General features: G+C 47.5%; 1 protein-coding gene across 1 annotated transcript in view; it reads left to right on the forward strand.

The window, feature by feature from the left end:
- The first annotated feature begins 12094 nt into the window (after window positions 1–12094).
- Window positions 12095–15420, forward strand: part of COQ8A (coenzyme Q8A) — a 46088-nt gene continuing 42762 nt past the window's right edge. The window contains exon 1 of the mRNA XM_055815950.1: window positions 12095–12237. The gene's annotated coding sequence lies outside the window, so the exon portion shown is untranslated. The remainder of the gene's footprint in view (window positions 12238–15420) is intronic.

Raw genomic sequence — 15420 nt, forward strand, 5'->3', positions numbered from 1 at the left:
GCACACCAATCTCTAATGTGTAAGACTGAAGCTAAGTCCATGAACAAAAATGTAGTGCTAAGCCTGCCTAATATAATGCAAATGCAAACTTTTCACTGGTGGGAGATATGCAGCCTCCTTGCAACATTTAGTGCCTTTGATAGAAGCATGTGCAATTCAACCAGTTTGGTGGCGTCTCACCATGTAGTTGCTGCTTGTCCTTATTGCTGTGTTTTCTCTTGCCACTTCGTTACTGCTTTTGGTTTTGATTGTTTTGGGGTTGTTTTGTTTGAAGTGTCAACTGTGCATCAGACTGCAGATGTATTCTGCCTGCAGAGAGTGCACAAGAAGCAGCACATTCATAAAGTACAAGAAATGGGACACTCCTTGCAGAACCATGCAGTGCTTCCAGAGCAGCTCTCATTGGATACTCAAGATCTCATTCATAAAACCCGACTTCTGGCTCTTAAGGGAAGTTGCTCAAAAAGGAATCCATCCGTGCTAGAAACATAGTCTCCTTCTGGCTCACAGAGAGAAAAGGACATGTTTGCAATATGAGGTGTCTCAGCAAGAGCTTTATAAAAATTGCTGAAGCTGGGCCAAACGAGGGTTAGTAGATACAGCAAGATCATAGCACACGTCTACCATAGTCAGGAAAAGGAGTAGTGGTCTGTTTTCCCACACCTTCTTTGCAGCGGTTGCTAGTGAAGTCTCCTCCATGGGGCAATTGGATGACATTAGATGGACCATCACTCTTTGAGTAAATGGCACGGGACTTTAATGAAAAATAGCTTAAGGTCCACTGTCCTTATAAAACAAAGTATTTGGAGGTCTCCCTGCTACTCCCAAACCAGTAAATATCTCTGCTTTGTTCTTGCCTTCCTAGGTACTTCCAGTTAATCACACGGTGTGTTTGCCTTCCTCTTCCTTGTAACTCAAATTGTGTTTTGCTTTAAATGGAATCACTGTTATTTTTCTTCATTGTTTCCTTCAGTCCCTGGTCTTCCCGTTTCTGCATCAGCGATGCTCCCCGGGAGCCACGGGAGGGCAGTAAGCCTATACGGAGAAGTCCCAGCCACGCGAAAGTACTCTGCTGAGAGCCCCTTGTTTTTCAGTGAGGCTGAAGGCCCTGGAGTTTCCCTCATGGCAGGGAGAAAGCAGGCTCCCCTCACCCCAGCATGGCTGCAGTTTTGCCACAGCATAGGAGAGGCTTTGAGTGAAAGTGAACCTCATGCTGTACCAGGATCCATTTAAAAACATCTGGTTTCAATGTGATGCCACGTTCAGCACTGCAGCTCTGGGTGAGGTGCTGTTAAGTTGCACACTCCATCTTGTTTGGGTCCCCTCCTGTTATTTTTTTTTTTTTTTTTAAAGCATTCAGCCCTAGTTTCAGTCCTAAAAATCCCATGCATAAGTCAGGGGCTCCTCCAGCCATCGCTAAATTAGGTTTTCTTCTGAGCATCTTCAAGAGGGAAACAAATAATTATACTTACTGCTTTGTCATTCCTCCTCTGACTTGCAGTCTCCTTTTCTGTCCCAGCAGGTCTTGGTAATCTAGGGGGAAGAAAAGAGCACGCTGCTGTCATTCCAGTTTTCAGCACTGGGGAATCTAAGGTCAAGCTAGATTGTGTCATTTGTGCTCTTAGAGGACAGGGGGACTATCTAGTTTTCTTGAACTCAGTTGTTTTATAAGAAAGCAGCCTGGACAGATGTGGTACCATTGCCAGAACTTCTACCATATTATTTATATGCTCCCTAACACGCTGTTGCATCCCTCATCGAATTTATCCTTGCTTCCCCTGCCCCCAGTAAGGTAGAGTGATGTGCGCTGTTGCCGTCCTACAAATGGGAAACAGAACAAGAGTAAGAGAGTAAATGCTGGGTTTAAGTAGGTTACGTAAGAAAGATCTGCCCACATCAGATCAGGGCATCAAAAATGATCACACAAGTCACTATAATTTCTTCTTCCCTTTGCTGCAGGTTTGCTATCACCCATCTTTTCCCACTCTCAATTCAAGACGTTTACCCTGAGCACTCAAGGAGTTAAGTGAATATGAACTGTTGTCTTCTCCTTCGTGCAACAAATGTTTGACAGGTGCTCAAGAACACAATTTGGGAGGTGTCAATGCTCGGCTCTATTTGTGGCTTAGTATTAGAAAGATATAAATAAACAGAGACTTTGAAGTGGAACTAGCTAAACTCCTTGATATAGAAACCTGAGACAGGTATGGGGCCAAGTAGTTGGAATGGAAGTTTTCCAAAACTGGGAAGTGTTCGAGTCCTATCAAATGCAGCCTGAGCTAAGTGATGGCTCCCAAGGCCAACTCAGGATTAGGTCTGCACAGAAATAAATGCTGTGAAGCCTGGCACTCCTGAACTGCCTTGCAGGGCCTGAAGAATCAGAAGGGGGCAGAGCAGGAAAAGCTTCAGTCCTATTTCCCCCTATATCACTGGTTTCTATGACTTCAGGGGGACCTTGCTCACCCCGGTATAAAATGTGAGTAACTCCACAGCTAACCTGCATTTAAGCAGACTAGGAACAGTGTAAACAGTAAAAGCAAGCGTGGAAAACTGATCCAACCTTTTAACTTATGCCATGCCTTCCTCAATCTTTACAAAGCTAAATATAAGCAATTACAATTCTCCCTGACTTGGCAGAGCTGCATCTATTTAAGAAAGAATCTGAGCCTTCCTTCAAAACTGGTGTAAGACAAGCAAGATCCCTGGAGCTGAAGGTAGGTATTCAGGATTATTTTTGACGTTACCTATTCACCGCTTTGATGTACCAACAGATAGTAGCAATAAAATGCCAGTAGCATTTACAGAGTTATTCCAACAGGAGTGTCTTACCCTTTCATAATGCTGGAAAAGACATGTCCACTCTGTAAGCCCCTATCAAATACAGCCTTTTGTGATATTCTGGGAAGTTCAAATTTGAGCTATTTTTGTTCTCTTAATATTGTGGTAATAGTTAGTCTTCCCGAGTGTTTTGTGCAGGTTTCAAGAGACACGAAAACGGACTTTCTTCTCTAGTAAGGAAAAAAATTAAATATCTGATTTCTGACCCTATGTGATTTGGGTGGACAAGCTAAGAACTGAAATGGCAAACACACTGAACAATTGCGGACAACTCATCATGCAGCCATTTCACATTCCAGGTTGTGCTGAAAACTAATGGGGAATAGAAATCCAGCAGATGTCTTTGGCTATAGAGGCTCTAAGCTGTGGCTGGTCAGGCTAGGGAAGAATACAAGGCCAGAAAAAAACAAAACACACTTGAGGCATGGGTTAGGCTTAGAAAAGAGGAGGGAGGTGCTGGCTTCTCTAACCAGGCATGTTCAGTGCAGCTATAGCTTGAAAGACTTAAACAGGATGGGAAAATGTAGGCTAGCAGGGGACATGAGGCAATACCAAAGCCACTTAGCATGCAAAGGGTTAGGTCACCTTCTTTGTTACTGTTGTGTGTGTGTGTGCATGCTTTTTAGTGCTGTCATGAAACAGGAGTGCTGCAGCAGAGAACAGTGAGAAGGTCTGTCTTCCAGGAAAGGAACCACGTTTCCTATGGTTTGAATGTAGGCCACCAGTTAAACTGAAGTGACAGTTCGTTGAAGTCTGTGGAGTGGATGGCACAGGATGTAGTCACTGTCCAGGCTTCATCATTAGATCCTGTATCTAGTGGGACTGCTGAAGAAAAGGGGCATCTTTGTGCTCCCACCTTGGGCTCCTCCAGGCTAGAAATCTTCTCAGAAGCATCTGGGAGTTGATGGGAGAGTGAACCTGCACTGCTGGTTCTTGGCACCGCTGTGCCTGAAGGCGAGCTCTTTTCCCTGTGCACAGCTACAGAGCATGTCGAAATTACTCTGCTGCACATCTACTGAGGCTTTGCAAGCACTTATTTAGGCATCGGCCTTCAAGAGCACGACAGAGCAGAACAATGCCATTAGCCCTGTTTTATAGATCGGAGTTGAATAATTTGCTCAGGGTCAAATGAAGAGCTTAATCTGGATGTCTGGCCCATCTCTTGATCAGTCATTCCTTCCAGAGGCTTGTATTAACAGCTGGCGTCTCCCTCTTAGCTGCACTCAGATACGTGTCAGTCAGGATGTTCTGCCACCAGTCAATGTTTCTCTTCAGGTATGTGGATACAGATAGAGTTACTAGAGGACAGATTACGTGGTCCTTTGCAACTGACCTCAAGAACTGGATCAATAGCCACAGCAAAGCAGAAAATGGGTCAGTCAGCATCCAAAGGTAGCAACAATTCTGCTTTCTCCCTAGACTGACTGCTGGAAGTAAATAGTTGGGACTAGCTGTGTATCATCTTCAGGCAAGCGGATGGATCAGTTTGTCCATTTGCCACACAGGCACTCAGAAAAAACCCTGCAGCTTTCCCGGTCTCCTTCCCACACCTTGCTGTCCTTTGGAACAGCGAGGGAAGATGCCAGGAAGCCAGAACAAGGACTGGCTCTTAAGGCAGTGAAAGAAAACATGGTGTCTTGGGGATGGTTCCAGGCTGGGGCAAGGTGGCTCGCTGCTCTCCAGCTATGCGAGACATGGCAATGCTGTGCCAAAATCTGGGAGCAATGGCTGAATTTGGCAGCACACTTCACCATTAGCCAGCAGAGCAACCTGTGATGACTGGTGTTAATTCTTAGTTCCAGTAAAGTGTTCAGAAATAGCCTTATTTCTCTGGCTCCAGCCCACCTTCCCATTTAAGACAACTCTGCACAAACTGTTCCGGATAACCCTTCTGTCCTTTGCAAAAGGCTTTTTAGAGTGGCTAAATGCAAAGGACTTGCTTCTGTTTGCCTAGCTTCAAAATTAATTTGCCATGTTTACTCAGGGGGTGAATGGCTTTGCTAGTTATCTGTAAAGTGAATCCTGGCTGGAAGCTACAAAGAACTGAGCCTTTCTACTATGCCTGTGCAGGATTGATTGAGGTACATGTAATCAATCAGGTGGCAAGACAGGAGGACAAAGCACTCACCAAACTATGCAAGCAAATGCAATTTACAATGAGCAGAAACAACTGATCTGTCTAGCCCAGAGATAAGGAAGAATTACAGACAGAATAACGTTTAACCAAGTCTCACTGATCTGGGGAGAAACAAATACTGTGTTCTTGAGGTACACAGCTGCTGATCAGAGAGACTGCTGCAACTTCAGACTCTTCAACTCCGTATCATCCAAAATGACTTTGCTCGATACCCATAAAAATCACTGTTGTGCAACAGAATTTGAACAGATGAGCATGATATTGTGAATGTTTTACTACATTATTTGCTAAGGTGGCAGGGGCAAGGTGCCTGTCCTTGCCTTACACTGTCCTACACAGAAGCCAAAGACAAGGACTGGTATCACTTTCTTCCATTTAGTGCTTCTATCTGCAGCCTCTCCACCTGGCACTATCCTTCTATCAATGTACTCCACCCCCATGGGCTTGTCTCCAATTTTCCAAAGTGCTTGGTACCCACTTGGGACCCATGTGGCAAAGTCTGGAGAGAGCAGTGGGTGGCATGAGTGACAGCCAAACGTGGCGTGGTGGCATATGTGTGGTGTGCTGCACAACTTTTACTGGCAATCATCTGTCAGTGATGAACACATTTGTAGCCTGGGCTTGCTGTGGCTTGTTACCACCTCATCTAGAGAGCAACACCTAGTTTTGCTTTCTTTCATAACTTAAAGAGAAAAAAATCTGTGTACTTACATGTAAACTTCCAGTTCGTAAGAATGCATTTGCAATGCTTCTTTTCCCCCGGCTGGAGAGAAAATCATGTCATCCAGCCCACTGAGCATGTGTATGTGGAGGGCAGGAGCAAACCCAGGTGAAAGACAAGGAGGCTGTGATCTGCCTCACATCACTGAGAGGAGAAATCCAGGTGAATACCATCTAAAACGCCTGAAGAGTAGATTTGCTACCTTTTCTCCAAATAATTATTAGAGAGAACCCCAGCACCGGTGGGCCTGCACCCACCTCCTATTAGAGTTCAGTCCTGTACGGTCGATGCCCTTGAGCTATATAGCACAAGCCACAAACACCCTGGGCCACAGCCACTGCAGTCTGTTCTGGATAAATAATAGCAGGAGACAAGAAATGCTAGAGTCTTCAGCTTTGCTACCAATGCTGTCCTCCCAGGTCTCTTGCTCTCTTCCTCGGAGACCCACAGAGATAATAGATCACCTCTGTGGTTCGACACCCTTCACCCTTCCTCCCCCAAAGCAGACCCTCTCTTGGTGACACAGTATGGGCAAGTGGTGTGAGCAGGGGCACGGAGAGGCACCTGTCAAGGAAACTTTCTCAGCGAGGCAAAACACAGGGGGCAAAGGGAAGGTTTTTGTGTTTTCTCCCCACTCTTCTTCTTCAATTAGGACACAAGGCAGCCCTTCAGCGTTCCTCTCCCCTCCACAGAACCCAACAGCAACCTCTGCCCACCTCCTTGCAGCCAGGGGGCTCGGGGCCCTCCAGCAGCCCCACGGGCATTCCCTGCCCTCTCCAGCTGTGTGGAGGAAAGCTGCTTCCCGAGAGGCCCAGAAGGAAAACTGGGGCGGAAATTGTGAAATACCTGTCCTGTTCCCTGCACTATGTCTTCCTCTTGGACAGAAAACATGAATCTCGAGGACTGCCACACTGTCTTCTTCTGACAGCACTAAATCATCTTAAAAATAAAGTGCTCACTGGCTAGCTGAAATGGACCCTTGTCTCTGTCTCTTTGCAGTGAGGGGAGAGAGAAAGGAAGGACAAGTGCAAAGAATGCCAGAGTGCTTTGGGATGAAAATACACAGTTCAGGAATCAGAGCAGTCCTAAGCATTACAAAAATAGCTCATCATTTGGATCCTATGATGATACTGGATGTGCATCTACCACTGACTGAGTCAGAGAGATCTCATTTCTTTACAAGGCTGTTGCTCTCATTCTTGGCCATAAAGCCATGTAAATAACATATGGTACAAAGAGCGTCACTGAAACCTGTCAAGGTTTTGAAATACCTACAAGTTAGCTACTAAAACCAAGCCACCTGTCCAATGACTTCTACTTGAGCTGTTCCAGTACATCATCCCTATATTATTATAATATGCTGATGGAACACCATAAATATACATAGTCAGATAAGACATTCCTCCTGCCCGAAAGAAATTTCCCTCTAAAGAAGGTGACTGAACACAAGACAAACCCCCTCAAGAGGTAGCTTATCTGATCCTCAGCAGTCGCTTGGAGAAGGAAGAGTGAGGGAAACATTTCCAGAGCAGCTTTTGCTTTGTGGTTAGCTGTGTGAATGCAGGAGAAGGATGGTGACGTATATTTTATTGTGGTTGGAGAAACAGCTTGAGCCTGTCCTATGCAAGAGGATTTTTGAGTGTTCTCTGAATAGCCTGAATACTTGTCAACCTAATCACAATACCAATAGCTGCTTAATTGAGACTCCATTAACTCTTTTTCTGCAGGTTAGTTGTTTGCCTACTAATTTCCTGTTGCAATGGAGCCCTTCTTACTGCAGAACCCAAAGATCATTCCAGGCTCTGGTTTTCTAACTTTTTTTTGTTTGTAGAAGTTTAGTCACTCTGGCCCGTTCCTCTCCATGTTCCTCTCTGGGAATGTGGCCCACTTTGTACAAGGCTTTAAAGAAGCCAGCTTTCACCAGGTTCTTCAAAGCAGTCAGCATCAGAACTGGCAAAGCTTTTCTTGGGTGTTCCTTGGCACCCTGTAAGTGGTGAGCTGCTAGGTGGTAAGCAAACAGACTCCTCTCAGAAAACAGCAAACAGGAGGAAGGAAAGCAACCCCACCCAAAGGCTGATTGCAACCTTGCTGGAAGTCACAGTCAAAGAGCCCTGGACTCACTCTTCCCAGTGCCATTCTTGCTGCTTCTACCCCAGACCCACAGCAGAGCTGTTTATGCACCTCATGAAATTGCATCATTAAGCCCTTCGTTATGTAAGTATCAACAGGCAATACAAGGTGAAGAGATGATGGCATGGCTAAAGCATCTGCTGTGGAGTCAGGACTTCCAGCTGCTACATCAAGCTCTCCCACTGACCTTGGCTAAGGTACTAGCCTCTCTCTGACTTGTAGTATCAGGATATTTGGAGAATTAAATACTTTTCAACAAATCATTTTAATAGCAGTAGACAGAGGGGCTCTGGGGAAGTGTGAGTCATTATTAGTCATAATTTAAATTTATTATAATTTCCATTACACTTATATATTACATATATTATGAGGATAGATATATCATTATGGTATTTATATTGAAATTCACATTATTATAATAAAAATTATCAACTTTATTTGATTTAATAGAAGACTGATTTATATGATCCTCATAGGTGTAAAATTCTTGCTAGAAATGTTCATTTTTCTGGATAAGGCAGCAAGTATGTTGAAATTTGACTGAATAAAACACTCCTGAACAAGATGCAAGAAATAAATCACAGTTGTGCCAAAGATGTGTTGTGACTGGTTCCTTAATAATGTTCACTTCTTGTTCTTACAGGTAATCAAGAGACTCCTCAAAATCTGGCAACTTGCTTTCTTGCAGGACTGCTCTGGCTTGCTCTGTAAATTCAGATCTGCATTGCACAGATCTGCAAAAGCATGCAGGCATGTAGCACAATAATTATATGACATCTAGACACAGGTAAAAAACCTTTAACCTGCAACAACCTCATTCTGCTGTCACATCATACTGGAGGCGCTAAGGCATCAATGGATGCCAATGTTTAGGTTTTTACATAGAGGTTTCTTCTCTACCCTGCTTGGAAGGGCTTTATCTGGCAAGAGTTTGCACAGCACATTTAGCATATTGCTCCTACACAAACTCTGATGGTTGATTCATGGCATGGATGAAGCAGGTGTCACTGCTGTTTTACCTACAATCCTTTGGTGGAGGGCACAAAACCAGAAAGGGGCAGCCTGGGCTGATCCCCACAGGATTCGCGTCCATGTCTCCTGCCTCTGAACTAGGCATGGTTTGCACAGGGCCAGACTCTAAATTTGGAAGTCTGGGATTTGGAAGGGAGGGATGAGTGCTCCATTCTCATTTCCTCTTGCTGAGCTTTCCCATTGTGTAGAGCATAATAATAAATAGTAATAAGAAGAACACAAATAACGCTGGAGAGAGGAGAAAGCAAGAGCATGCATAATGATTAGGGTCCCAATGTGAAGGCGGAGTGCTGCGAGTGCCCTAAGTCTTCACTAGCAGAGAGGGAACCTGAATTTGGACCTCCCAAAGCCCATGGGAACTGCTAACTGTGAGGCTGTCACATAAACCATCAATACCCTTTCCAAAGGAAAAGATGACTCCCTGGTATATTTTTGAAGTACAGCACTTTACCCCTTCTTTTTCTCCCAGGGTTCAGGGCTGTAAATCTCATAATTGGTAGCACTAAACCAAGCCCAAATACTGATAGTATTTTTTCTCTTACCATTTTTCTCTGGTTTTACAGAGAGGTCTTGCATGGCTTTTGCCATCGAACAATTCTGCCAGTGCTTTAGATACACAATGTTTGACTTTTTATTTAGGATTGTGGACACAGTTAGGCAACCATCCCCACAAAAGCTAGCCTCTGGATTCTGGACTGTGAGTTCTGGGTGTCCTGCCCCTATTCCCCTCAAGAACTAAGCAGTAACAATAAAGGACATAAAGTATCTGCTCGCAGCAGCTTCAGTCCAGCTTTCAGTCCTACCTCTTTACACCCCAACCTGGGTGGGAAAAAAGACGCTTCTCTCTTTTTTTTTAGTAGAAAGAACTAGCCTTGCACTCAAGTTCATGGGGTCTTTTAAGGCTGCAGAAAGCCTGACAACAGGAGGTGTGATGCAAATTGAACAGCAGCAGCAGAAATATCCAATGGTTTACCACATGGGAATAAAGGGAACCAGCCAGGCCTGTCTCTGCTAGATGGGGAGAGCTTTATCCTGTGCTTGTTCTGCCTACATCTCAAACTATGACGGTGTGCTCATGCAGAAACCCATGCAGTTCTCCGTGCTCAGCACAGTGAGTAAGACAGTATTTCACAATTAACACCGAGCTGACGCCAGCGGAGTGATGTTACACAGAAACTTAGAACTGAAATCCAAATTCATTATGGAAGTAGATAAAAGGGTGTCCTTAGAAAAGACATCCAAAACGTATCTCTGCCCAGATGAGGGTAAAGGTGATCTTTCCTTTAGATAAAATAGCGTGGAATTAACCACAAATAGCACAGTTAATTCGTATGCATTTCTGGAGGTGTCAGTATTGAAATAAAGAAAAACAGGCATTTTTTGGACAAAACTTGCCGAGGCTGTTATCTTACTGCAGCCAGGTTTTTGCATCATCTAACACATCCAGTCTCCATCCCATTCTCAGACATGGAAGTGTCATGTTTGGCCTTTCCATTTCAGATACCTGGTGTCTATGCACAGCCTGTGCATAAAGCAATTAAGCCAATAACGTGTCTTCCCCAAGGAATTGGTTTTTTAACCTTTCAGGTTTAAATCTAGCCTTTCTAGTACTGACTGAGGCTTGTTTCCAATTGGATAATGTCTGGCTGAGGAGTTTTGCTAAATGTATTTGTAGCTGACTGTTCAGTGCCTAGCAGAGACCTCCTTACGGCTTACCTGGGGAGCTAAGTGGGGCTTGGGTGGGAAGCATACCTTTTTACTTTTTAAGAAAGGACATGAAGGAATATATGTCATATTTGAACAGTATTTTGTGTGTTCATAAATACCAGCCAAATAATCTTAGGTATGAGCAGCTGGAGATAAGGGATATAATTATCCCTCTCTACAGAGGGGGGCAAGTCTGGCACTAGCAGGTTGGCAGGAATATTCACCAAAGGGTTGTGTTAAACCCCTGTACACACTTACAGCAGACCATTCATCCAGTTTCCCTCTTCACAGATCAACTGCACCCGCAGCTCCTACTGACTTTGATATAAGTCCTTCGGTGTGGATTTATGAGCTTAATTCAAGCTACCAGTTAGCTGAAAAGGCTGGCCGAAGCAAGCAATTGAGAATGCTGAAGTTAAAGCTCGGGGCTGTTTGTTGGTCACTGCTCTAAGTTACGCTTCAGCTAGAAGGGAATTACAAGTCCTGTTTATTTTAACAAGAAATGAACAATTTAATCTCCAAACCTCATCTAAATATACTTCTGCACTAATGCAGCCATGTGGTAAATGCACCATAAAGAATGTATTGTTATTTTTCAGCCAGCAAAGCTGCTGACAGGGACAGACGCCTACCCGAACATCCAGAAAAGCACAGAGCTAGCTGTTACTGTCGGCTGCTTACAGCATCCATGAGACACCACATAGCTGGAATCAACCTGTAGGAAACAACGCGTTGTTTTTATTTCCAACGCGTGTGTGAGCATGCAATGGAGCATGCCATTTCCAGCACAGGCGTGAGTGGTACCGATGGGCGATGTTAAGCCCATGCTTTGAAAAATCACACTGGCACCCACGTACAAAGGCTTCTCGGACACGGAGCTCCACAACGTGGAGCTGCTCCCCATGGCGGAGCTGTCGCCGGGGGCCTGCTCGGGACAGGGCACGGAGGCGGCACAGGGCCGTCCCCTGAGGGCTGCCCGAGCAAGGGCACCCCGCTCCGCCCTGGGCCCTCCTGAGGCGCGGGGCTGCAGGCGCTGCCGGCCCCCGGCCTCTCCCGCCGAGGCACCGGCCAGGCCAGGCACCGACGGCCCCCACCCGCCAGAGCAGCCCCTCACAGCACGGAGGGAGCCGGGCCGCCGCTGACAGGAGGCGGCGGGGAGAGGGCTGCCGCCCGCCCGCCCCCTACCCACGCGATGGCGGCGGCGCCCCCGCTCCGCGCACAGCCCAGCCCCCCCCGCAGCACACGCACCTCACGCCTCGCCTCGCCCCCCCGCCCAGCAGCTGCCGCCGCCGCACGGACCTCACGGGCCTCACGTCCTCCTGCTGCAGCCGCCGCGCGCGCCGGCCCGGCCACTCCCCGACCCCCATTGGCCGGCGCTTGGCTCGAGCCCTCCTGCCATTGGCGGGGGCGCGGGGTGCACAGGCTCGGCACGCTCCTCGGCGGCGGTTCCGCCGCTGTGCGGGGCGGGGCCTGGCGGGGGCGCCAATGGGAGCGCGGCGGGGGCGGGGCGCGAGGCAGGGCCTCGGCTGGGGGCGGCCGGGGCGGTAAACAAGCGCGCGGGCCCAGGCGGCGGGCGCGCTGAGGAGAGCAGCGGAGTGGAGGGCGCGGAGCTGGGCCGGGCCGGGCGAGGCGGTGGCCGCGGGGCTGTGCGGAGCCGGGCGCGCAGGCCGGGGTACGGGCAGCGGCCGCCGCTGCGGAGGGGAAGGGGCAGGGGCTGCCGGGTGCCCGATGGCGAGGTGCGGGAGGTGGGCGGCGCTGCCGCGGGGAGGACGCCCGTCCCCGGCGCAGAGAGGGGGCCCGGCCCAGGGGTCGCTCTGGTGGGGCGGGGGACGGGTGCGCGGTCCGGCAGGCGATGGCGGTGGGGTGCCGGCGGCCGCCCGAGCTCCGGAGCGGGCCAGAAGCTAGTGCTGCGGCCTCCTCTGCGCCCTTGGCGGGGCAGCGCCTGGGGGAGGCCGCGGCGGGGGGCCGGCCCGCGGGTGACTGAGCGGTGTGGGACGCGTCCCCCGACGTGCGTGGTGACCCCTCTGGGCCTTGCGCAGCGGCGGGGCCGGCCGGCGCTCTGCCCCCGGGGCCCTGCCGGTGCCTGGCGGCCTCTGCCGCAGCGGGGGCACCGTGCCCGGGACAGCGGCGCCGGCGGCTCTGGCTGCTCGGCCGCAGGGGCTCGGCTCCAGCCGAGGGCAAAGCGCGGCTCCTGCCGCGCTCAGTGGGGCGTGCGGCCCGCCGCGGGCAGCGCCCATGGACACGGCCTCGCCCGGTGCCGTGCGCGGGCTGCCCGGGGCTGAGCTCCCTTCTCCCGGCCGCCGGGGCCGCTGTGTGCGGCCGGGTGAAGGTGGGCATGCGGGCAGTGTGTGGGTGTTTGGGGTCTGCTTGTGGGATGGGGCGGGGAGGATAAACGGTGAGGTTCTGCTAAGGCACCTCAGAAAATAATCTTCCTTTTCACAAAAGTCTGTGTAACAAAGTGAACAGGAATGAATGGGGAGATAGTTCTAAGCAGGCACTGAACAAACTGCTTATAAATAATTGCAGATATAAAAATTTGGCTTGTTTCATGTTGCTTTCATAGTTACTGACCATTCTCATTTTTGCAGACTTGTATCTTGTCATTAACACTACTTCTGATAGCCCGCATGTCCCACCCAGCAGGAGTATGGGTGGGGAACTTCTCTTCAGCGTTCCTTCCGTGCAATGAAAATCCCAACTTTTCTGTTAGTGTTATGAAAAATAAAGAAGTTAGAAAGCAAATCTTCATAAAAATGAAGCAAACTTTTTATTTTTTTAAAGTCTAGGCAAAGAAAAATGTGTGAGGAAGTAGAAGATGCTTCTTTCAATAACCTGAAGTTTTGTTTTACTAAAAAGAATTAACCTACAACTTCTGGACTCCATGTCCCAAGTTGCTTGTCTTTAGTTTGCTTCACTGAACTGGGGTGTATTTGTTGAGGGGTATGCAAGATAATGCTTAGCACTGGGAGCAGGAGGATACTGGCCAAAGTTTATAGTAGCTCAGTAAAAGACTTCTGAAGGGGTTCAGAAACTGCTCAAAGGTAAAGGCAAAAAGCAGGCCGGTATTTAAACAGACTGTTGGTGGTCTTGCATTTCTGTGCCACGTGAGAAGAACTTGTCTGTCTTTTGATATATCATCAGAAGGCAAAGCATAGCTGTAGTTTGTGTGCTTACCAGTCTGTTTGCTCTTAGAGCAGGAGGCTTCTCTATTTTGTGAATGCTTTTCCTTTGCTGTTAGCAGTGACCTTGGTGACCTTGAATAAGATATCCTTAGAATAAACAGTTGTATGTTGTCCAGCCTTGCTCAAGGGAGGGGACGGGAAAATAAGTGACCTGCTGTGCATTGACAGTGTCTCCCTTTTAAAAATATGGAGGTGTGATAAGTAGAAGAAAAGGTCAGAAATGTGGAGGATTCCCTTACGTGTTTACTGCCTGGGTGTTGATCACCTTGTTTCATCGCTGTCAAGGAGAATTCTGCGCTATGCAATGCAGCTATGGTTATTTCATTTGTGATATTTAGCACAGGTTAATAATAGCTCATATTGCATCCTTGCAGCACGAACAGAACTTTTTTTGGCTTCTAGTCCTCCACTAGTCCTTTTACAGGCAAGTAGTGGTCTGTTGTTTCACACCCTGTTTGTCGGGCTGTTATTTTTCTAGAAACTGAGATGGATGAGGGACAGCGGCTGAATTCCTGAGGTTTTTTTATTTCACTCAAGTTAAACTGGCTGATTACCTACAGAGAGAAATAAAAAGCTCTGTAACCAAAGACTGGTTTGGTTTTCATGTGTCTGTGGGGTTTTTTTATTGTTTAACAAGGATGCTGTGGGTGGCATGTGTCTTGTGTTCTCTTACCTTGTATGTCAGTGTGCATGGTATAACTTGCTTGGTCCAGCTGGCTTGCTAAGTGCACTTGGCTTGATTCATGAATAAGTATTTCTCTTATTCCTTAAATCTGTTCGTACTGATGGGTGAACAGTCCAGCTTAGGATGGAGGTAGTGAGTCTGGAGCAGTATTTAGGTATCTCCTGTGTGTATGTAGGTCTCCTGGTTTTCTTCCTCTAAAGCTGTTTAAGAAAGGAGTCTGAATGATGAAGCTTTTTGGCTTATTGAGCTGTGTATTCTGGGGCAGAACATCTTTAGAAGAGTAGCTTCTCTCTCAGCTCGTTTTAAAAAAGTGCTTAAAGTGCTGCCTGTTCTGAGTGTGTGCTTTCCTTCAGTACTTGAAGAAGAATAAGCTATTTGTATATGGAGCCAAATGCAGGCTAACCATAAAGCACAGTAGTTTGAGGGAGGGGGTTAAGTCGGTGTCTGCTTTCCCACCCAGCAGTGAAAGCTCATTTTATTGACGTACCTATCTTTAGATTCAAAGATGCTCTACATTTTTTTCAGATGCCACTTGTTTTTCTCCCCTTCCCTATCTGCCTGCTCCCCTGTTGCCCTCCCAATAGATGGCAAAATTAATCTAAGCTGGTGACAAAGACCAAGATGTAACAGGATACGCAAGTTTTGCCCTGTCCTTGCACAGTTGTGTTATTACACTTTGTTGGCTTCTTGTTTTGTTAGTCAGTAGAGGTGTAGGACTAAATGAAGCATGTTAGATTCCCAGTTACTCAGTATATTAAGTGTTCCATGTGCTTCCTGCGCATGGCGTTGGCTTCTAGAAACTCTACAGATCTGTATGTCTGCTTAACAAGTCTGCACACCTGTACGGAGTTAAACCATAGGTGGGCTTTTTCCCTGGAAACTACATAAGGCTGTGTCGTCTTAAAGGTTAAGTAGATTCTTTATGTAGAGACATGAGGAAAGATGATCTGCTTGTGGTCTGGGTGGTCCTAGTGCTGTTTTGTGTTGT

The sequence above is a fragment of the Falco peregrinus genome, chromosome 11 (genome assembly GCF_023634155.1).
Source record: "Falco peregrinus isolate bFalPer1 chromosome 11, bFalPer1.pri, whole genome shotgun sequence".
Lineage (NCBI taxonomy): Eukaryota > Metazoa > Chordata > Aves > Falconiformes > Falconidae > Falco > Falco peregrinus.